The sequence below is a fragment of the Lactuca virosa genome, chromosome 9, assembly GCF_052849685.1.
Source record: "Lactuca virosa cultivar CGN04683 chromosome 9, Lactuca_virosa_CGN04683_v6, whole genome shotgun sequence".
NCBI lineage: Eukaryota > Viridiplantae > Streptophyta > Magnoliopsida > Asterales > Asteraceae > Lactuca > Lactuca virosa.
In genome coordinates, this window is record NC_136434.1 from 120,594,006 (window position 1) to 120,618,833 (window position 24,828).

At 36.4% G+C, this 24,828-nt stretch overlaps 1 long non-coding RNA gene across 1 annotated transcript; it reads right to left on the minus strand.

The window, feature by feature from the left end:
- Positions 1 to 18,538: 18,538 nt before the first annotated feature.
- Positions 18,539 to 19,588, minus strand: LOC145140931 (uncharacterized). The gene is made up of 2 exons (XR_013722358.1): positions 19,100 to 19,588; positions 18,539 to 18,851 (listed from the first exon to the last, which is right to left on the minus strand). It is a non-coding gene; the product is annotated as an uncharacterized LOC145140931 (long non-coding RNA).
- Between the last annotated feature and the right edge of the window lie 5,240 nt (positions 19,589 to 24,828).

Genomic DNA, 24,828 nt, shown 5'->3' on the forward strand with positions numbered 1-24,828 from the left:
AGGGTTTCGAGTTAGGGTTTTTCTGGAAGTGAGAGGGACGATGGAGGCTGATATGGGAGGAGATAAGTTGTTTAAATAGGGTGCAAACCCTCAAATTTAGGGTTTCACCCAAACAGCTCCTACTCGCCGAGTCGCTCTCCCGACTCGTCGAGTAGGTCACTTAAAATCCGCGCGCAAAGCCGAGTCTACTCGACGAGTTAGGCCTTCAACTCGCCGATTCCCAGGGTAAAATACAATAATACTTGGAATTAAATACGTACCAGGAATCGGGTGTTACAAATCTCCCCCACTTATTCTAGACTTCGTCCTCGAAGTCTGCTGTTGAATCCGAAAACAGCTCGGGGTAGTGCTCCCTCATCTCGTCCTCTGGCTCCCAGGTCCATTCCGAGCCCTTGCGGTGCTGCCACTGCACCTTTTCCAGCTCCACCCTCTTGTTCCTCAGATCCTTCGACTTCCTATCGAGGATCGCCACTGGCCGATCGATGTAGTTCAGGCTGTCATCCACCTAATCAAGTGAGTGCATAGTTACTTTCATCTTACACATAGATATGAAGTATTTTATATAAACTACGTGCTATGTGTGCATATTATCTGTATACTTGCTATCTATGCTGGATGAATGATTTTATACAAGTTTTAAATGACTTAAACTGTATATGTATTTTTTTTTATCTACAAAATATGTTGGGTAAAACATGGATAGATGAAATATGAGTTGGATGATGAAATGAGAAGTGATATAGATCGTGAGATAAGGGTGTGAGGTAAACCATGAGAGAAGCCTTTTACCCATGTGTTGGCCCCGTCATTCAGCAGAGTATGGATGACAACCACAGACTATTCTAGACAGTCCAGTGGATACTAGCAGGCTCGCAACCTGTAGGTGTTTTGAACTGTGTGCTCACCAGCTGTACTCTAAAAATCCCTTGACATGTGTTGTGAGAGGAGTCTCGGAAACGACACTGTCGATAGACGAAATTAACCCTGGCGACTATGCAACGTAGTGCCTAAACCCCTTAACATGTGTTGTGAGAGGAGTCTTGGAATCGATATTGTCGACAAAAGAGAATAACCTTGGCGACTATGAGACTTAGTGCCTATTGAGTAAACCATGGCAACGATGGACTTCGTGCCGATTCCTTAGGATGATCCTTAAGAATAAATGAACGAGAAATAGATGATTCTTAGGGTAAATCCTTAAGAGTAAAGAAGATAACAGGAATGGGTAATTGGGTTGATTAATTGTTTGATGATTAAACAAAATAATTATATTACTGTGGGTTGAAAACCCTATGTACTCACCAGGTTTCCCAACCTGACCCACTCAAGCTTATTTGTATCACAGGTGTCGATATGAAGCTACTTTATACTGAGAGATTTAAAAGAGATGTAGATCACTAGTGTAAATGAATGTAAATTCTGTTTATGCTTATGTTTCTGTATTGACGATGACATCCCAACTGTTTTAAAATGAATAAAAATATTTTTCTTCGAAAATGCTTTGATAACATATTTATCATGTTTTTCTGGGAATAAATTCTGCAACATTTTTATTAAAAAAGTACTCTGATTTTTATAAATCATAAATAAAATCGTTCTTTTCTGGCCGTGAAAATGGGGTTGTCACATATTTTGACCATTTTAAGGACTTTGTTATTTTAACCGAAAAAAAGCAATGTACTTTCATTGTTTTGTTTATCATAGCATCTTACATATTATTTTAAAAATTGTAATAGAAAATAAATGAAGGTGTGATGTTACTTTAAACACATAATTGAAAGTAGGTTGCTACTTAAATCAATGAATGAAAAAGTCTTCATATCAGAGTGAGCAACATTAAGACCATTGGTCTACCTCTTGAGAGTAGGCCATTATCTTGGAGAACTAGCCATCCCTCAAATATAGGTCAGTTACATGTTCTTTAACTTTTTTTATTATTATTTTGTTCAAGTTACTGTTTAATGTAAATATATTTATGTTTGGTTCCTATTAAATGTTCATTGGAAGGAGTGTTCAACACTAGAAACCATTTTATGCAACTTTAGCTTTAAAATTGAACCATTGTAGTTGTAGAATTCCCCAAAAAACACTAGATTTTGCCAACTTGAATGTTTTTTCCATACTTTTCCACCCTAAATGCTTTCTTTGTTGCGGCTGTATGACACGAAAAATAGTCTAAATAGTACATGGATTAGTCTTACCAAATACATGGGGTTGAAAGGTTAATGCATCAATTAACAAATGTTCATTATAAGATTTACATTGGTACCCCTAAATTTTATAAGATTTACATAATTAACACCTGTAGATCGAGATTAATGCATCAATTAACAATTTATTATTATTATTATTATTATTATTATTATTATTATTATTATTTTCTAAGGAAAATTAGGTTTTGCTAATTTATATGTATCATTCATCTTTATGCACTCAAATATTAGTTCTCATATATGTGTAACCTTTTTAATAATTCTCAAAATTTTCGATAATAATCAAGCCATTATTCCTCTCTTTTTAAGTACGGCTAATTTTATTTCTGTGATTTTTTTTTTGCATAGAGTTAAAAGCATAAATAAATTGAAAATATTAATTTTAGACAATGACGTAACATTACCAATAACACATCTAATGTTGTATTAAGAGAAATATTTGGAAATTTGTGATTCATTACAATTATATAAAATATCTCTGTAACGTCCCAAAAATAAAACCCAAAATTATCATTGTAGAATTTATAAAATGGTAACTCAAAACTTATTCATACAACCAAGATAGATCAAAGTGTATCACTACATCATAAAATATCAGACTAATCATATGAATGCGGAACAAAATAGTGTGTGCACTACAATCACCCCGAGTTCTTCCCCTTTATACTAGAAGTACCTGAAACATAAACAAAAAACCATAAGCACGCAGCTTAGTGAATTTCCCCTAGATACCACATACCACACATATCAAACATATAATGGGCCCCGCCGATGAGTGTAACGGGCCCCGCACTAACTCGCAAAACGGGCCCCGCCCACTAAGTATAACGGGCCTCGCACTAACTCGCAAAATGGGCCCCACCCACTGAGTATAACGGGCCCTGCCCAACATACAGACATACAAGTATAGCAAGTAATACCATACAGAATAACCATTGGGCCCCACCCGCTAAGCATACAAATACATGCACATGCAAGAGTCATGCAGACATCTAGCACTCTAACATAGTAAGCCATGGGTCGGCATTGGTGCCTTCGACCCGCTAAACATGGTGATGAAGAATCACCTCAAACTGCTGAATCACACAGATAAATCTCTGGCTGCTCGTCCGAAAATCTCCGTGCTATGAATATTAAAAATATCCAATTTATTAATTGGGTCTTAACCCAAAATCATAGGTCTAATCTATTGCCCAAAGAAAGGCCCAATCCATTTACTAAAAATCCCAAACTCTAATTGATAACCCAAGGCCCAATTATGGCCCAATCTTCGAAATTGGGCCCAAGACCCATCATGGGCCTAAAATCCAATGAAGCCTAACAAGCTAGTCCAAGTCCAACACAGAAGTCTGGTGGCCCAACAAGGCCCAAACAATGGAAGCCCAAATGATGGCATAGCACCGTAAATGTCTAACCCAAACCCATATGTTGAGTACACGGGGGGTACTTAACTCGTACGCTAAGCATACTCCTTCTGGGGCTAGTACGTGCAACGTACCAGTTGGGTACGCCCGGCGTACTCCCCAGTGTGCCATTCCCACTTCATTAAGCACTTAAACGGTTCAGCCTCTACTCCATACTCTCATACACTTTACGTGCATGCATGACTTAATGGGGCTCTAGAGCTCAAAAGAGCTTAACAAAGGTCTTAACTCATGCATGATTCCATAAACACCATAAAGTTTGCTGGTGGTTGTCGAGGCCAACAAAAATAAATAACCCTAAATATTTTACACTGAAATAGTGTATAGTGGTAAAGGGGTTGATCCACGGAGATTGGTTCAATTTATAACTCTATGGAAAATCTCTTTGCAAAAGTACTTGTAAAATGACAATAAAATAAAAATGAGGGGTTTAGTTCTTTTTGATTGCTTGACAAAATTAAAACTAACTAGAATGTAAATATGACAAGTAGACAAGTAAAAGATTTGATTAAATTCAATGAAGTGAAATTGGTTGATTTTGGGTACACCACATGGATGACATGGTTGACTTATCATTAGACTAAATAGAATAACACTTGTGAATTGGTTTAACTTGGCTATAGCAATTCATAAGCACAAATTGCCTCAACTCTTCTTAGATATTAAAATGGCTAGAGGAGCTCTTAACACATTTCCTTAATTGAAGTCACAAAATCAATGAAGCATAAAATCTTGTGAAAATCAATTAGCTTTAAGTTGTAACAGTTACCAAGTCCAAAAGATAATCAAATGCTTACATTATCATTATGGAGGAAACATTTCCATGGTCTAAATGAAATGAAAACAAACATATAAACCATTTGTTGCTTACCAATTTGAAAGTCCATTACTTAACCAAGAAATTATTTAACAAAGATAAGCATTCATTCATCTAAGCTCATGATCAAAGATAAATAAACACTACAAGATGTTTAACTAGAAAATATTTCCATAAATTTCAACACAAGATAATAATAGTCTTCAAAACAACCAATCATCCATGGGATTAAACCCTAATCAACCAAATGAAAGTTTAGCCAAGCATGGCCAAAGTAAAAGAAAGACAATATAGTTTAGTGGTACCAAACATTGTTCTAGTTGCAAGATGGAAAGAAATTACACTAATCTTCAAAAAATCTTCAAATCTTCCAAAGCCTTCTTAAGAGAGAATTGTGTGTGTTCTTCAAGTGATCATCCTCAAGAATGCTCCCAAACTCCAGCAGATAAGGTTCATTTCCCGATTCAAAAAGTTGCCCAAAAGCTACCCACCAACTTTCCACAAGTAGAGTCAACAAGTCAAAACTCGGAATCAAGTCAGCACATTTCACGCGGACCGCGTATGGGTCCACGCGGACTGCGTGGGTCACGCTGAATGTGGGATTTGGGCCATTTAACATGCAATCTAGCCCAATCTTCTCATTCACACTTCAGCCCACATGCATAATTCTTTAGAGCCCATTTGTGCCATTCCAAAGCCTTCTTTGATTGATCCAATGCTCCTTAATCTTCCTCAACTCGAGTCCTCGTCCAATATAAAATCCAACGCGCATCCCGCTTGTACTGACACCGAGCCCAATCGCCACACTTCAAGTTCACGAACAAATTGCAAGCCCCTAATACTCCTGCACTCCTTCCATACCTCCAATGACAAATAGTCTTCGATAAATCCTGCAAATAAGCTCAAAAGACTGGAAAGCACCCGGTAAAGGAGAAAAATAACAAAAAGAGAAAATATGCATGAAGATTAACTAAAATGAGATGGAATGTGCTAAAATAAACTATAAAAAGAAGTAAATAAAATGAAACTATCATTTGCATTTTTATGCATAAGGGACTCCTAAAATGTCCAGATCTAAAGGGTTAAGCTTCTGAAACGACCTTTTCTCACAAGGACCAACCAAAAAGGACCAAAGTAGTCATAAACGAACCCAAGAGTAGATCTATACAAGAAGTTGACAAGATACAAACTTTATACCTCAAAGATCTCGAAATGGTGATGCCAAATCCGGATCTCTAAGCTCCACTCTAAAGAATAAGCCTTCAATCTCCTCTACCACTTCAAAATACACAAGAACACACCAAAATGCTTCACAAGAGCTCAAAAGCACCAAAACAAAAGCTAGGGCGATATTAGTGTAATGTTGGGTTCCCGTTATGTATTTTTTAAAACAAAGGCTAGGGCGATATTGATGGGTTTTAGGTAAAACAAATAAACCAGAAAACAATTCCTAAGTTCACATGCAACCTACTTTGGATTTATGTTTTAACTATTGAACATACAACTTTGAATTGCAAAATAAGAACCCTAGAGGAGAGAGGCTAATTTCGAAATTAACAAACTAGGGTTTAAGGTTTACATACCTTTCAATTGTTATAGCAAACAATTGATAATCCTCTTGATCTTGATCTTGATCTTCTTGGAAGCTTAGCACCACAAATGTAATGCCTCTAATGGAATCACACCCAAGAACTAGCAAGAAGGAAACTTGGAGGAGAGAGGATGGAGAGAGTATGCAATTTCGGCCTTAGGGTTTCTTCCAAAGAAATCAGTACCCAAAATGTGAGCCAGGAGGCTCCTTAAATAATTGAGGGAACTAGGGTTTAGGGAAAACCCTAGTTATCATTTGCTTAGGGCCTAAGCAAGACCCAAGGCCTTATCTTGGACCCCTTGGACGAATTCTCTAGGGTTTCCCCTAGGGTTTTCGTCCACCCCCTTCCAAGGGAGTTCTGGATCCTTCCATTCAACTATCAGTTAATTGCAAACTAGTCCCTGCACTTTATAAATAATTCTTTTAACCCCAAAATCAATTCTGATTAATTTTTGGCTAACAATTAATTAAACATAATGATTTCTAATTAATATATTAATCCATTAACATATTAATAAATCATTTATATATATATTAATTTATTAATCTTATAAATTAATATCTCTCCTTTCATAATTTCCTTGTCCAGTTGCTAGGTTGAGGGCAACCCAAAAGGACTGTGCTGCTATCAATTCAAGTACATACCAATTATAGTTATGGGCTTAGACACCTAATCCAACAGTCTCCCACTTGGATAAGTCTATAACTATAATTGCTAGTATGCCTTCTAAATTTGACCAGCAAATTGTAGCTTCCAAAAAGCTGTTGCCGAACTCTGACCCAGTCAGTTATGTGTCCTAAGATAAGTGATCATATAACCCTTCGTTCTGCTTGATATCCCCAGACAAAAGACATGGAATGTAATCAATCTCTTTGTCCAGAATCTATGTTTCCCGATTCCTGATTTGTGATGATGAAGGACTTCTAATCGAACACATCAATTTAGTCCTGGCTGGGCCCAGCACATAAGTCAACACCAAATCATCGAGGGGCCCATAGATATCGCTTTTCCTGTTAGGGCAAAAGGAACGAATAAACGTTGACTCATATGCTTGTATCTTTTACTCATCAAATTATGCATGACAATACGTTTTATAACACCAAGTTACTGATGCGTTTTCGTATCACCAATGCACAACCGACTTGTAAATTACAACTCATATATCTTCGTTTCAAGATTATAAGATATTATCGTCTCAGTATTACTCGTGATGAATTCCATGAAGTAATACTCTGAGCGAGGGTTTATCCAATACTCAAATCTCAATTTCTGAGTACTCATGAACGTTGCAGCAATTCTATTGCCATGTCTATCCTTAGACAATCTGCAATCCAATTCATGACAGTCTTAATTCACTACTTACTTCCAAGAGTACGAGCGACTGTGGAGTTTGAATAATCTCATTATTCAGGAAGTAAAACATGCAAAAATGAAACACAATAATAAACAATTGACAAAAGGTAGTAGCCAAACTTATAAATAATACTTTATTATTTAATCACCAAAAGTCAATTACATTTACTTTGTTACAAGTTTCAAAAACTAATCTAACTACTAAAACTAATATCATCTTTCAGTCCTATGCTCCGAGCATGCTGAATATGCTTAGCCCTACTCAGACCCTTTGTGAGAAGATCTGTTGGGTTATCTTCAGATGACACCCTCTTTACTATAAGATGGCCTTCTTCTACTCTATGTCTGATGAAATGGTACTTTCTGTCGATATGTCTGGTCTTACCATGATCTCTCGGTTCCTTTGTCAAGGCAACCGCTCCTTCATTATCGCAGAACAGTTCCATAGGCTCCTGGATGGTTGGAACAGCTCCGAGATCTCCGATGAAGTTCCTCAACCAAGCTGCTTCTTTCGACGCTTCACTCGCTGCTATGTACTCTGATTCACAAGTAGAATCAGCCACCGTATCTTGCTTGGAACTTTTCCAAGTAACTGCTCCTCCATTCAGTAAAAATACCCAGCCTGATTGAGAACGGAAGTTATCTCTATCCGTCTGAAAGATGGCATCACTGTAACCATCTACTCTCAAAGTATCACTGCCACCAAGCACAAGAACCCAGTCCTTTGTCCTTCGCAAATACTTGAGTATATTCTTAACTGCTATCCAATGAGCTCTACCTGGGTTTCCCTGATAGCGACTGACCATGCTCAAAGCAAATGCCTCATCTTCACTTCTAGAGAAACCAAACTCTTTGACTTTCTCATGGAAGCAAAGATTCCAACTGCGAGATGCTTGTTTCAATCCATAAATGGATTTCTCAAGCTTGCACACTCTATTGGGGAACTTTGCATCAACAAAACCCTCTGGCTGACTCATGTAAACATCTTCAGCCAACTTCCCATTAAGGAAAGCAGTTTTGACATCCATCTGCCATATTTCATAATCAAGAAAGGCAGCTATGGCGAGCAATATCCTAATAGATTTAATCTTAGCTACTGGTGAGAAGGTCTCATCATAGTCAACCCCTGGGGTTTGAGTGAAACCTTTTGCAACCAGTCGAGCCTTGAATGTGTGCACATTTCCATCCATGTCTGTCTTCTTCTTGAAGATCCATTTGCACCCAACTGTCTTACGACCTGGTGCACTATCAACCAAATTCCAAACTTGGTTGTCATACATGGACTTAATCTCGATGTCCATTGCCTCTTTCCACTTGGAAGCCTCTGGGCCTGCCATTGCTTCCTTATAAGTGACTGGTTCATCTAAGTTTACCAGTGTTCTGTCACTTATGAATGTGTCACCATCTGAAGTAATATGAAAACCATACAACTCAGGTGGCACGCTCACCCTAGTGGATCTTCTAAGAGGTAATGAGTTATCGATTGGTTCAACAGGAACTGTTTCCTCTGGTTGAGTGCTAGTGTCATCTAAGGTTCCTTCATTGGCTGACTCTTGAATTTCTCCAAGGTCAATAGTGCTCCCACTGTCCTCTTTGAATATGAGCTCTCTTTCAAGAAAGACTCCTCTTCGTGCTACAAAGACCACGTTTTCACTAGGCCTGTAGAACAAATATCCAAAAGACTGCTTTGGGTAACCAATGAAAACACATTTCTCACTTCTAGCTGCTAGCTTGTCGTGAGTCTCTCGTCTTACGAAAGCTTCACAATCCCAGACTTTAATATGTGCTAACGAGGGAACTTTCCCTGTCCACATTTCGTGAGGTGTTTTGGCAACCTTCTTTGTAGGGACAAGATTGAGGATGTGGGCGGCTGTCTCTAAGGCATACCCCCAGAAGTGAATAGGAAGCGAAGCCCGACTCATCATAGAACGAACCATGTCTAACAAGGTTCGATTGCGCCTCTCAGCTACACCATTTAACTGTGGTGTCCTAGGAGGAGTCAATTGTGAGACTATCCCACATTCTTTCAGATAGTCGTTAAACTCGATACTAAGATACTCCCCGCCTCTATCAGATCTAAGTATCTTTATCTTTCTGCCCAATTGATTTTCGACTTCATGCTTAAACTCTTTGAACTTTTCAAAAGTTTCTGACTTATGCTTGATCAAGTAGATATATCCATATCTGCTATAATCGTCAGTGAAAGTCACATAGAATCGATTAGCATCTCTTGTAGTTGATCTGAAGGGCCCACACACATCCGTGTGTATGAGATCCAACAGACCTTCACCTCTTTCACAAGACCCTGTGAATGGTGATTTTGTCATCTTTCCCAAAAGACAAGATTCACACATATCATCTGACTTTAGGTCAAATGATTCCAACACTCCATCCTTTTGGAGTTGGGCTATGTGTTTCGTGTTAATGTGTCCAAGACGACAATGCCACAAGCATGCCTTGTCTACACTATTAGACAAGTCAATATTAAGTACACTATTTCCTAGGTTATCAACACAAGTCACTGTTTCATACACACCATTACAAGGCAAAGCTTCAAACATAAAAACACCATTCTTATAAACAGAAATTGAACCATTCAAATCATTAAAAGAATATGTAAAACCTTGTCTGAACAATGCATGAAATGAAATAATGTTTCTCGTCATCTCAGACGAATAGCAACAATTTATTAAATCTAATCTAACATCATTACTAAGCAGAAGCTGATAAACTCCGATCTTGGTTACTGGTGAAGACTTTCTGTTTCCCATGATCAGGTTTATCCTTCCTCGCTCTATCTCCTCACTTTCCTTTAGACCCTGCAAATCAGAACAGATATGAAAACCACATCCTGTATCAAGGACCCATGAACGAGAAGATAATGAGTTATTAGCAGAAATAGTGTAAATACCTGCCGAAGATGGCTTCACTTTTCCATCCTTGATATCTTGCAGATATTGTGGGCAAGATCTCTTCCAATGTCCCTTTTGGTTGCAGTAAAAGCAAACTGCCTCTTTTGGATCAGAAACATGGGGAGTGGAACCATTGGGCTTAGCCTTTGGGCCATTACTAGATGACCCAGCTTGAGCCTTGCTCTTCCAGTTTTGCTTGGGACGACCTTTCCTCTTTTTCCCCTTTCCCTGTCCAATAGCCAAAACAGGGGCACTCGTAGGTGTGGAGGGTATACTTTTACCCTTCATCCCTGCCTCAGCTGTCTGCAACAAGTTGTGCAATTGGGCCAAGGTCTGCTCAGTATTGTTCAAATGGTAAGTTAGAATAAACTGACCATAACATTCAGGAAGTGAGTTCAAAACCATGTCAATGGCCAATTCCTCATCAAAGTGAATATTGAGCTTGACCAAACGCTCTATGTAGCGTTGCATTCTTTGCATATGTGACACAACCAACTCCCTTCTTTCATCTTGCAAGCCATGAGTGACTTGACTACTTCAAACTTTTCTTGACGAGCTCGCTTATGGTACTTTTCCATAAGGTCCTTGTTCATCTCAAAAGGCCAGTAGTCCTCATAGTACCTCTGCAATTCTGGGGACATAGTTGCCACCATGATGCATGCCGCTTTGGTAGCATCATCATAATGTTTCTTGTAGGCAGCATATTCTTCAGGAGTAGCTTCAGACTCATCAAGCTCTTTGAGCTCCTTTTCAAGAAAATATTCTTTGTTCTCAAAACGAAGCGCCATCTTGATGTTACGCATCCAATCGTTATAGTTAGAGCCATCCATAACGACTTTGGAGCAGATATTGAGCAAAGAGAAGTTTTGGTTGGAGGAGGACGAAGCAGAAGTGTTTCCAGGAGTAGACATCTGAAAAGAAAGAAAGTTTTAGTTAGATTTCAAGATGCCTTAATAGAATAACCCAAAGATATAATATCAAGGTTAGGATCCAACTATGAAGATTCACAACTTAGAAATGGGATGCCGAGATCCAAGTGCAAATTTCATAAAGGTAGGTGAATGACGATTCACCAATTCCACCATTAGACGAAACAAACGAAGTGAAATTCCTAATTCTTTTGAGATACATTGAAACTATTCAATGGCATGTTTTAATCTCAGATTATGCTCTTCTATTTGTGACTGGGATGCCGAGGATCACAGACAAGATGTGAATAACCATGCAAATGTGCTTGGTAACCTCATTGTCTTTATCATTAACTATTGATGTGCTGGTAAACCACACACGCTCCATCAAAATGACAATTGTGAGATACCCATTGCTACTCTTTATTAGTGCCTTTTAGTGTGCTGGTTAACCACACACGCTCCACTAACGACCAATAAAGCATAATGTGCAATTTCATGGATTAGCATACTTTTCACATTTTTCCTAAAGTAACTAGAGTTGGGATTTTGAAAATAATGTTCTAGTACTTTCTTTAATATCATTATACTTTTAATGAGAAGTAGTTGTCCTATCAAATCCGTTCTGCTAACGACCCTCCACTAATCAAGGAAGCGGTGGGTGAGAGTGGACACCCATTCAATTACCATTTTATAGGCAGTTTCCTTATACCCCCCTTATAGATTAGCTTCGTGAATGAGGCATACTAGCGATTTGACTGACCATATTCTTATACATATATAATATTAAACTTTTAATTATAATATATATATAAGGTGTGTTTTAAAACATTTTAAAACTTCACGGGTTTATAAATTTCGAAATTTAAGCTATTAAATTTAAATTTAAATAAACCAATTAACTAGATTTAATATTTATCTTTTAATTAACTATTAATCAAATTATTAAATCTTGTAAGGATTATCTAATTAAATTAATCCATTAATTTAATCCTAATCCTTATCCCTCTAAATTTCGAAAAATAGGGTAAGGATAATTATCCAATTAATCTAATTAAGTAACAATTATCCAAAACAAGAAACCCTAGTTATCCTCTAGCATATTTCGAAATTCACAAGGGAGTAGGCTAGGGTTTTCAAAACCCTAACCCTAATTTCGATTAGGGTTCTTTGGAGGCTAGGGTTTTCGAAAACCCTTCAATCCAAAACCCTAATTGCGAAAATTTGGCCTTTAGGGTTTAATGGCTATAAACCTTAATTTGCAATTCAACTATTATAGCAATTAAATTTAAAACAAACAATGGCTTTGATACCACTGATGGGTTTTAGGTAAAACAAATAAACCAGAAAACAATTCCTAAGTTCACATGCAACCTACTTTGGATCTATGTTTTAACTATTGAACATACAACTTTGAATTGCAAAATAAGAACCCTAGAGGAGAGAGGCTAATTTTGAAATTAACAAACTAGGGTTTAGGGTTTACATACCTTTCAATTGTTATAGCAAACAATTGATAATCCTCTTGATCTTGATCTTGATCTTCTTGGAAGCTTAGCATCACAAATGTAATGCCTCTAATGGAATCACACCCAAGAACTAGCAAGAAGGAAACTTGGAGGAGAGAGGATGGAGAGAGTATGCAATTTCGGCCTTAGGGTTTCTTCCAAAGAAATCAGTACCCAAAATGTGAGCCAGGAGGCTCCTTAAATAGTTGAGGGAACTAGGGTTTAGGGAAAACCCTAGTTATCCTTTGCTTAGGGCCTAAGCAAGACCCAAGGCCTTATCTTGGACCCCTTGGACGAATTCTCTAGGGTTTCCCCTAGGGTTTTCGTCCACCCCCTTCCAAGGGAGTTCTGGATCCTTCCATTCAACTATCAGTTAATTGCAAACTAGTCCCTGCACTTTATAATTAATTCTTTTAACCCCAAAATTAATTCTGATTAGTTTCTGGCTAACAATTAATTAAACATAATGATTTCTAATTAATATATTAATCCATTAACATATTAATAAATCATTTATATATATATTAATTTATTAATCTTATAAATTAATATCTCTCCTTTCATAATTTCCTTGTCCAGTTGCTAGGTTGAGGGCAACCCAAAAAGACTGTGCTGCTATCAATTCAAGTACATACCAATTATAGTTATGGGCTTAGACACCTAATCCAACAGATATTAGGGTCTAGAGGATAAGGAGGTTGGTCTAAAATGTCGAGGAGGTGAGTTTATGATGCTTTAATAGGGCACAAACCCTAAAAAATAGGGTTTGTCCCAAGCCTGCATACGCCATGCATACTCCACGTACGCCTCGCATACGTGGATGGAACCTGTGATCAATATCAGGCTAGTACGCCAAGCGTACCACCTAGTACGCCCCGCGTACTAGCTAAAGGACCAAAGTGCAAAGTTTTGTATAAAGAGGGTTAAATGCAAAACTTACCAAATTTGAGTGTTACAATCTCAATACTAATTCTTAGTACATTGGATTCAACTACATACTTATTCATCAAAAACTTCGTATATAAGTAAAACCATTACTTTAATAATTTCTTAAGGTTTAGAAGTTTATATTAATTTCTTTAATAAACTATGCGTAATACACGAGTTTCACATCTGCTATATATTAAATTTAATTAATATATATACGTTTAAACGCATAATCACCTCATAATTTATGGTTTCATAAGACTTTGGACTCAATTTTGATTTTGATGAATCATTTTTTTAAATAACATTTTAAGTGAATGATAAATTAATGAATTTTTAATGTATATTTGTGTCGTCAATTTCTGATTGAGAGTTGATTATGTGTGTAGTATATGATAAATTGAAAAGCTTATTACTGCAATTGGAAGTTTTTTTTCATTAATTACCTTCATTTATCATGTTGCTGTTTTGTAGCGGTAACATTAGAAAAAAATGAGAGAGAATAATGGTCACTAGGTCTATTTAAATGAAGATTATCAATCCCTAAACCAAAACATATCGAAATCCCACGCTGAATTGAGTCTCTGTGATTGCACATTAACATGGCCAAGCTTGCATCTTTCTTCTTAGTATTCATTGTTGTAATCTCAGGTTTGTGTACTCGATTTGTATATGTTTAGCTTCCAAAATTTTATTTTAAAATTAAAATATTTTTTTTGGAACGGTATTATTTTAATTTTAATATACATGAAGTTTCTTTGTAACTAGGAACACAACATTCGATAATATTTTGTTAATTGATTGCAAACATGTCCAATCTCTTGCTGGAGAATTTTTCATACAAGGACTTCTATTTTTATTTATTAAGATAGCCATATATGTAATATCTATTACTTTATGGTTCGTATTAAAATTTAACGTCTTTATTTTATTTTATTTTTCATTTTTCAGTTGGAGCTTCCACTGTGAATGGACAGCATAGATGTACAGAGGTGTTGGATCCAAATACTTGTACTCTTGGTGATTGTCGTGAGCAATGTTATCAAAAACACAAGGGCAATGGAATTTGCGAGCTCTCAAGTGATATGAGCCATTATGGTTGTATTTGTATTTTCGACTGCTAATGAAATCTTATGACAATGATATTACTTTGGGGTTTGAAAGTAGTAGCCCAAAGGATCATTAGTGCTCTAGAACAGAGGAATTACAATCGTTAAAGAACGTTTTTGAAGTTATGTATCTTTTTAAATACATAATCAATGAAATATTCATTTCAGATTGTTATCTATAACGGATTCGTAAAAAATACTAACACATTATTTGTTTATTCTATGACTATATAACGGATTAACGATTTCACTCATCAAAACAACCTTTAACTTTTGATAATGAAAGAACCTTCCATATAACTTTTGGGTTAACTACTACATTTTACCAATTCAATCAAACAACTTAATTTGAGACATCTTTTCAAGGCTGTCATTAATATTTATATGACTATGTGATATCATGTATAGCCATTTACACTCACCTCTAGGGATTTCTTGATCGTATTATCTAAATTATTTGGATTGTTCTTAATTGTGTACGAACTCCTGAGTTTTTGTTTGTGTTATTAAATGTTATATGTATGCCCCTTTATGCGAACCATCAAAAAATTAACTTTTTTTTTTTTTGAAAAATTAAATATCCTCCTACATTTTCTTCCTACTTATGTTCCTACCCATGTAAAATTGTGACATGTGTCATATTTGGATAAGATTATCATTAATTTAGTACACTTGTCATCATTTCAAATGGGTAGGAGGATATGTAGGAAGAAAAGTAGGAGGATATTTAATTTCTCTTTTTTTTTGTTATTTTGAACCAACGAGAATTTAGTAAGGCCAACCAAAAGAGACAATTTTGAGAGCACTGTTGGGTTAATCGGTTCGTTAGTCATTGCTCATGTGCATGGCTGAAACTTTAGATTTAATAATTATTATTGTTTTATATTTTATGTTTTAGATAATAGTTCATTATTTAGAATTGGTGTTTGATTTGACCGGATCCTTTGGAGATGTACGGGTCTTCAGGTAATTAGGTAGAGTAAAGAGCATAGATTGTTTTCATACTTCACGTGGGTATCTAAGAAACTATATATACAGTCTTTATTGATATGAATAAAATAAGAGGTTTGAAAGATGTAGCCCCTGTAATTAGATAGGTTTTCCCGTGAAATCTCTTATCATTCATTCAAAAACAATATATACAAGATACAAGATAGGCCTTACACCAATGGGCCAATATAACAAATAGGGCTATACAAAGTATAGGAAAACTATACAAAATAAATATATCGAGACCACTAACAGCCCCCCGCGGTGAGAACGAGAGGGCAACGAAGGTTCAAGCTGGAACGAAAATCTAGAAACAGCGGAGACGACAGACTCTTGGTGAAGATGTCTGCATATTGAACCGATAAGGGGACATGAAGAACACGAACTTGACCCAAGGCAACCTTCTCACGAACAAAGTGAATATCAATTTCAATGTGCTTCGTGCGTTGATGTTGAACCGGATTTGAAGCGAGATAAACAGTGCTTACATTGTCACAATAAATAATAATCGCCTTCGTTGGTGAGTTATGAAGTTCACACAATAAATTTCGAAGCCAACAAGTTTCAGCGACCGCTTTAACAACACCGCGATATTCAGCTTCGGCACTAGAACGGGATGTGGTACCTTGTCGTTTAGAAGACCATGACAATAGATTATCACCAAGAAATACACAATAGCCGGAGGTGGAACGCCTGGTAGACGACAACCTACCCAATCCGCATCAGAGTAAGCGATGAGATCCGGGCCAGACTTGGAATATAACTGAATCCCATATTTTGTGGTACCTCGAACATATCGTAAGACTCTCTTTAGAGCTGCAAGATACGGTTCCCGAGGATCATGCATAAATAAGCAAAGTTGTTGAACAGCACATGTGAGATCTGGGCGAGTGAAAGTGAGATATTGAAGAGCACCGGCAAGTCTACGGTAGGTCGTGGGGTCTTCAATTTTAGTACTGGTCCCATCAAGTTTGGAGCAAAGATCAGTTGGGTGGAGGCCGATTTGCAATGTGACATGCCTGCGCGGTCCAGAATTTCAGAGGCATACTTCTGCTGCGATAAGAAAATTCCTCGAGAGTCACGAGACGCAGAGATACCGAGGAAGTAATGAAGATCACCCAAGTTAGACATAGAAAAATCGGTACTCAGGATGGTGATCATTTGAGAAAGAAGTGCCTCTGAAGATCCTGTCAAAACAATGTCATCGACATAGAGAAGTAGGTAAGCTGTGTGAGAACCATGACTATAAATAAATAGAGACGAGTCACAACGGCAGTGAACAAAACCCATGTTCAAGAGAAACAAGGCAAAGCGATGAAACCATGCTCGAGGAGCTTGCTTGAGACCATATAGAGATCGTTGTAGGAGGCACACATGATTAGGTTTTGTCGAATCTCGAAAACCAGGAGGTTGATGCATGTACACTGTTTCTTGAAGATGTCCGTGTAGGAAAGCATTTTTGACATCAATTTGTTTAATGGGTCGTTGATTTGTAGTAGCAAGGCTAAGAACAGTGCGAATTGTGGCTGGTTTGACCACAGGACTAAAAGTTTCATCACAGTCTATTCCAGGTCTTTGACTACGGCCATTAGCAACGAGCCGAGCTTTATAACGTGAGAGGGTTCCATCAACATTGTATTTCTTCTTGAATAACCAAATACAATTTATAATATTTGCCCTCGTAGGCCGAGGAACAAGAACCCATGTATTATTAGTAACAAGAGCATTATATTCATCATGCATAGTATGTAGCTAGTGATGGTCCTTAAAGGCTTGAGAGTAGGAGCGAGGGAGAGGAGATTCAGACTCAACATGGAGATTTAGTTTTTGAATGGGCTTAGTGATGCCAAGTTTGGATCTGGTGATCATTTTTTGAGTGATGGGAGGAAGAGGAGGGGCGGGGGTTGGGATTGAGTATTATCAGGCGAAGAAGGTGAAGAGGGAGGAGACATAACCGATGGCGCTGTCGGGGAGGAAGAGCAAGCGTCAACATGAGTGGTAGGGGAGGAGGGAGTGGGGTCAATAGGTGGAGGAGTTTGAAGAGACGGGGATGTGAGAAATTTGGTAGAGAATATATTTGGAGAGTCATAGGAATCAAGAAACGAATAGGAAGGGGGTTGGTTAGGTGTCATGGAACGGAAAGGGTAGACAGATTTATCAAAAACAACATGACGAGAGATTATGATTTGCATGGTGGATAAGTTTAAGCAGCGAAAACCACGATGGTTGGATGGATATCCAAGGAAAACACATGGAGTGGTTTTTGGGGCTAGCTTGTGAGGAGTAGGTATATGAGGATAACATAAACAACCAAAGACTCGAAGGTGAGAGTAAGAGGGTGATTGGTTAAAGAGTTTTTGGTAAGGGGTGTTATTTTGGAGAGAGGTGGATGGCAAAATATTAAGGAGATGAGTGGCCATGTGAAGGGCTTCAACCCAATATGAGGGTGGAATGTGGGCATGAAATAAGAGAGTACGGATGACATTGTTAATGGTGCGAAGCGCCCGTTCAGATTTACCATTTTGTTGAGAGGTATAGGGACAAGAAAAGCGAACATGAGTCCCATTAGCATCACAAAAATTTCGAAATTGTTGGTTATTATATTCTCCACCATTATCACATTGAAAAGATTGAACATCACATTTGAATTGCATTTGTACATATGATCGAAAATGTAGAAATTTAGAAAACACTTCAGATTTTGCATGCAACGAGTAAACCCACAACAAATGACTAAAATCATCCAGAAAAATAACATAGTATTTAATACCGCTAACACTCTCCACAGGGGAGGTCCAAACATCAGAATGAATAAGTTGAAAAGGACTCATAGTAATAGAAGTAGACAAAGAAAAAGGTAACTTAACATGTTTACCCAACTGACAAGCATGACATAAAGTAGACTCTCTTTGGTTTTTACAAAAAAAAATACGATTATTGGAAACTAATTGTTGGAAGACATGTTGACCCGGGTGACCCAAGCGTTGATGCCATAATGAAGGAGCAATGGTATGGAAGGTTGGCGAAGAGGCGATGGTGACGGGATATAGGTCACCCGTGCTGTCACATCTAAAGAGCATTTGTTTGGTGCGGTAATCCTTCACAAAAAAACCAAAGGCGTCAAATTCAACACTACATTTATTATCACGAGTGAAACGACGAACAGAAATTAAATTTTTTATGATGGAAGGAGTAATAAGAATATTATTAAGATTGAGAGTACGATAAGGGTTGGGTTGAGAGATAGTAGAATGGCCGATTTTATGAATAGGAATTTTAGAACCATCACCAACTAACACATATGAAGATGAACAAATGTTATTATCACTAATAGTTTGAAGTATACCTTCGTTAGAGTGAAGATGGGCGGTGGCTCCCGAGTCCATGTAGATTACTTGGGTCGTTGAGGTTCATAGGGATGAAATCAGATTCCGAAATCAATAAATTCAATTTCGATTTCCGATTCTCTGAGATTGAAGATCCGACTTCGATTTCGTTTTTCAACATTAGATTTCCGATACGCTATATCTTATCGGAAGAGGAGCAATAAACGATTTTGATTGCAATAAATCTGATTTCGATGCTCGGAAGATGAACAGTAACACGAAGTATTCCGATTTTAACAATCCTGAACTATTTCGATTTCGGTTTTACCAATTACAATTTTCTGATTATATCCTTCCGATCGAAATATGTTTTCCGATTGTAGAATACAATTCTTAAACGAACTTCTGAACCGAACGGATTGTGATTTCAATATCGGATTATGATTTGTGATATCTATGTTCAATTCTGAGTTTGGATTCTGTTTTTGATTATCCGACATGGATTGTTCCGATTTCGGAGTTTGAAGGCGAAAGACTTCCGATCGAGATATCAGTTCTTATATTTCTTCAAAATCCGATTTTGACCATATTTTCAAAAAGATCCGATTTTGACCCCTTAAAAATCCTTTTGACAACTAGCAACCTCCTTTTTGCAGAAAAATAACAACTTTTGTCCCCTTTTTCACTTTTTGACCTTTCAATGTCAGATTTCTTTTTTTTTTTGAATGCTTTTGTATCTTTTATGAAACTTTTGGGATCCATTTGAGATTCAAAATTGAAGAAGACTTCTTGCAAACCCATTTTTTTGAAGAAAAACGCTCATCTTCTGAAAATGATATCAGCTTCTTAGTTGGAAAACAAAAATTACTAAATATCTCATTAAACCAACCATAAACCTTTTTCTCTTTTCTCCAACTTCTAACACCTCCATCCGAACAAAAGTGAGAATTGAATTTTCTTTCAACATGCTTGGCTTGTACTTTCTGAACTTTTTCACAAGCATGAAAAACTTGTACTTTTGGCATCAAAACCTTTTTCACCTTACTCTTCTTCTTCTTCTTCTTCTTCCTTTTCAGATTTTGAGACTTCAAAATTGATTTTCGGATTTGAACATGTTCATCACATTTCATGATCCGAACATTTGAAGTCTTTTGAATATAATCATTTGGAGTTTGGTAAATATGAACATCTTGAATAATAGGCTTTCTATAAGGCACCATTCCTTCAAAATTAGCATTAGAACATGAAGAATCTTATGTTTGAGTTCCAAAAGAACAAAACATCTTCGCTTTCACGATTTCTGAATTTTTGCATTGAGATTTGTCTTCAGATCTACTAGATTCGGAATGTAAAACTTCTAAAAAACTTGAAACACTTGACTCCCCCTCAACAAGAACACATGGAGTCACTTTTTTCTTTGAAACGTGAAGAACATCATGAATTTTACCAAGAACATCAGCTTTTTCTTTTTCTTTTCTTTCCATCTCTAAATTTTGTTGTTCATTTTCCAGATCTAAATGTGTTTTGATAATACGAAATTGTTCCAATAAAGACTCATCTTCATCCAAAAATTTCATATATCTTGATTCTCTATTACGTAAATATGGATTTTTTGAAATCTTCTCATCTACATAGAGATTATACAATTCAATGGCATTTTGCGAAGGTGTTATCTTACCATATACAAGACACCAACGATCTGTATTTGAAAGACTAAATTTTGGATCTGTAACTTTCATTCCTTGTTCTTTAATCGAAGTTAACAACTTTGAAATTGATGAATCCATCATATCTTCAACAAGAAATCTGAACTTGAAGAGAGTGAAAGTAGATCTGATAAATTTTCTAGAGAGAGAAAACAGATATGAGATGATTTCTAGAGGGAGAAAACAAATCAAAGCACAAATCTGATAATAAAACTCGAATTTCTTCTTCTATTTCACTTCCAAAACTTAAATCAAGAACAAATCAAATGATAGAATGTGTAGAAAATAACATATCTGGATTGAATTTTGCAAAAACAAGAGATATTTCACTTTCTCTTCAGAAAACTTACAAAACTTGAAGAACAGAGTGAGATTCATGAAATAAATTTCGCCATATCTGATCGTTTCTTGCAATAATCGCTGAGATCTACAAGAACCCGTTGTGATACCACTTGTTAGGACGAAAAATGAGATGACGAGTGTGGAATCTGAAGAACAATCATGAATCAATCACCATAAAGTTGCAAGTAATCTGTCAAAGTTTTTGTATTTCATTGATTTCGAAATTGGACATACAAAGAAACCTTTTTGAGAAAAGCTTACCTAACAAGCTAAGCTAATGACTATATATAGGAAAAATAAAACATTTGCCAAAAATACAAAACCCTATCAAGACTAAAAAGTCTTCAATAATTAACAGAAATGTCAAATCAGATTCAATATCTCAAATACTCAACACCATCTCGAAAGAGCCATGAGTTGAAGAATCGAAATGTGGGGGGTGAAGTCAAAGAAGTTTGATATTAGAGTGATCGGGGAGTGATCAGAGTATTCTCTGGGAAGAGTAGTGACAAAGGAGGAGGGAAAATATGATATAAATTTTGAACAACATAGAAATCGGTCAAGCTTACTTAACTTCAGACCACCATCCCCCATATGCGTATATTTTTGTCCACCCATATTATTCTCCAAAAGACCCCCGAATAAATTTGTTGAGTGCAGAAAATAGAGTCGAGTCTCGTTTATGGGTATCTCATAGAGTTGAAATCTCCAATGTACCGGTCCTCGAGGCTTTAAGGTTCACGAGATTAACCCATAAAAGTTTTTTCTCACCAAGAGATTGTGGGCAGTGGCGGATCCAGAAATCTGTTTCATAGGGGCACTAGTGATCACATATGTAGCCGGATCATATGATCTACTTTTCAATTAAAATTTAATAAAAAAGAAATGGCTCAAGTTTGGAAAATATAGAAAAAAAATGTATGTTAATATTTAAAAATTATGATTCTAAATTTTTGGGATCCAAATTAGGGCTAGCGTTAATATGAAATAAATTTAGTTTAGCTTGATGTTATGAATTCAATATCATGCTCTAAAACTAGAGGGGTCACAAACAAGTTAAATTAAAAAGGTTCATTTGAAAATAAAGGGTAGAAACCCACATCTTGTGGAAGTTGGAAAATGAAGGCTGAATCCTGCTTCCAATCGACATAGATTTTCTTCTTAGTTAGATGGCAACTCATACCCAAAAACCTGCAATTGATAATTCAAAACCATACTTCAGCATAGTGAAATGTGAAATCCAAACTAAGGAATACGAATTAAAGAATAAGGAATGTAAATTGAGGAATGAGGAATGTGAAATGAAGAACGTATCAGCATATGGTTTCACAGCCTATGAAACTCAAAATTCAACAATGCAAAATGTAAAATGTAAAATGTGGCTTACAGCTAAAAAAAGACTACTATATTTGATAGATTGTAACCATGTAGGAGTATATGGTTCCACATACTACGAAATTGAAGGTTTGGCAGATTGTGAACTTCAAGGTTTCACAAACTATATAATGATGCATTTATGAGCTTTAATTAAAAAATTCAGCAAATATTTTCTCTATACTGTTACAACATATGAAAATGGATTTAGAAATAGTACTTGTATGCTATAAAATTTGAAGTCATATTGGAGTTTGGATTTAGAGTTTGACAGAGATTTCAAAATATACTTTTGACATAAAATGAACGAAATGTCTGCAAATTAGAATGAGATGAAAATTTGGCAAATCAATAAGGAAAGTGACTAGGTTACTCATTTCTTCTTAAAAAATATTAAATAAATAAATAAAGTAAATTTATCAATTTTATAAAGTTAACAACATTAGAGTAAATCGAATCGTCTCTGTTCCATGTGCAGGTGTCAAAAGGCATGTTCAATCACAATTTTCAAAAATTAACTCGGATCGTCCTTCGTTTGGTTAAAAGTTGCTCATGTCATCCCTCATTAGTTTAAATTTACACGTTTCATCCATTGCGATACATGAAATGAGTATTCTGCCATTTTTATTCTTTTTTTTATTTATTTTATTTTTCTTACAATTATTTATAATATACAAAATAAAATAAATAAAAAAACTCACCCCATCCACCTTATCCTACCCCATTCCCTTCTAAACCATCTTTCCCCTTACACCATCTCCAACCCACTTCTATTTTTCCTCCGAAAAATGGAATAAAAAATGGGGTAAATAGTGTTTCATTTTCAACCCTATTCTATTTTTTACCCCAAAAAGTATATATTCCTAGTATATTTCAGTCTTCCAACTTACATAGATTGTCAAATACACCCCTTCTACTAATTTGGTTTTAACAAATATATAATCTATATTTTTTTCATTATAATAATATTAAATAAATAAGATTATATATATAACACACTTATAAGCTTTTGTAAAATATGTTATCGTTTTTTAAAATTTCAATATGTAGTTAGCTTTTTATATGAATTTGATGAACAAAGAATAAACTTTATATTTATAATTAATTAATATAATTTAATATATAACAAAATATTATAAGTATTAAATATTACATTTAAATTATAATTAGTAGGTAAAAGTAAACTAGAAATATATAAATATATAAACAGAGAGACTAAAACAGACAACGCAAAGTTCATCCCCATTTTGGGAGAAATTAATAGTATAACACCATATTTGGTGTAATACTATTCATATCCCCTAAAATGGGGTAATAAATGGGGGAGGGATGGAGAAGAATGGGAGAAAAATGGAAAAGTGGGAGCGGGCTGGAGATGCTCTTAACTTCTTTAACAAAATATCATAACCACTGCTGGACCACTACCCACAACTGTCGACCATCGAAAAAAAAATGAAACATCAAAACACCCCCTCTACCATCAACCATCCTTATACCACCCACCAGTTAACCGCGAGCCACCAATCACCATCATCGCCACCTTCCATCTTCACCACCTTATACCACCATCTTTGAATCTCCTCCACCTTACCGGAAACCAACAACCTACACACCCACCTATTGGCAGCACCATTAACCGCCAATCATACCAGTCAACCATCATCTTCTTCGTGAGCCACTTGCAAAAGTCGAACCACCAACTACAACGTAGAAAGCAGTCACCATTTGAACTTGTTCATCATCTTCCTTACCCGAATTCATGTCCGGTCAATCACCGAGCATATTGAGAACATCGACAATTACTAGCTTTCCCGAACACCATAACCATCGTCACCTAGGTTTCGAATTGCCACTTGGGGTTTCAAACCACCGCCTATCGAGAGCTTCATCATCTGTTTCATGACTGTTGGCAATGATAGGTTGTGGCGTCGGAGTTGAGAAAGAGAATAGGGAAGAGAGGTGGTGATTTCCGGTGGTAGTCGAAGGTAGTTTTCGGTGTCGATAATCATTGATTTCGTTATGGTTTTGGTTGAGTTAGTCGGCGATCGGAAAAGAAAGGAGGGCATGGTTGGTCTCGCCGGAGAAAGAATGAAGAGGAGCGATTTTTGGTCTCACCGAAGAGTTAAGGTTTTGGGTGGTTGTTGGAAGTGGGTGAGAAAGAGGAGACGAAAGGAAACTGGGGAAAGGGAATGGGGAGGGGTGGGTTGTGCTGTGTTGGTAAAGATATATCTATATATATATATATATATATATATATATATATATATATATATATATATATATATATATATAATCTAAAAATGATTAACAAATCAAAGATTTTATTA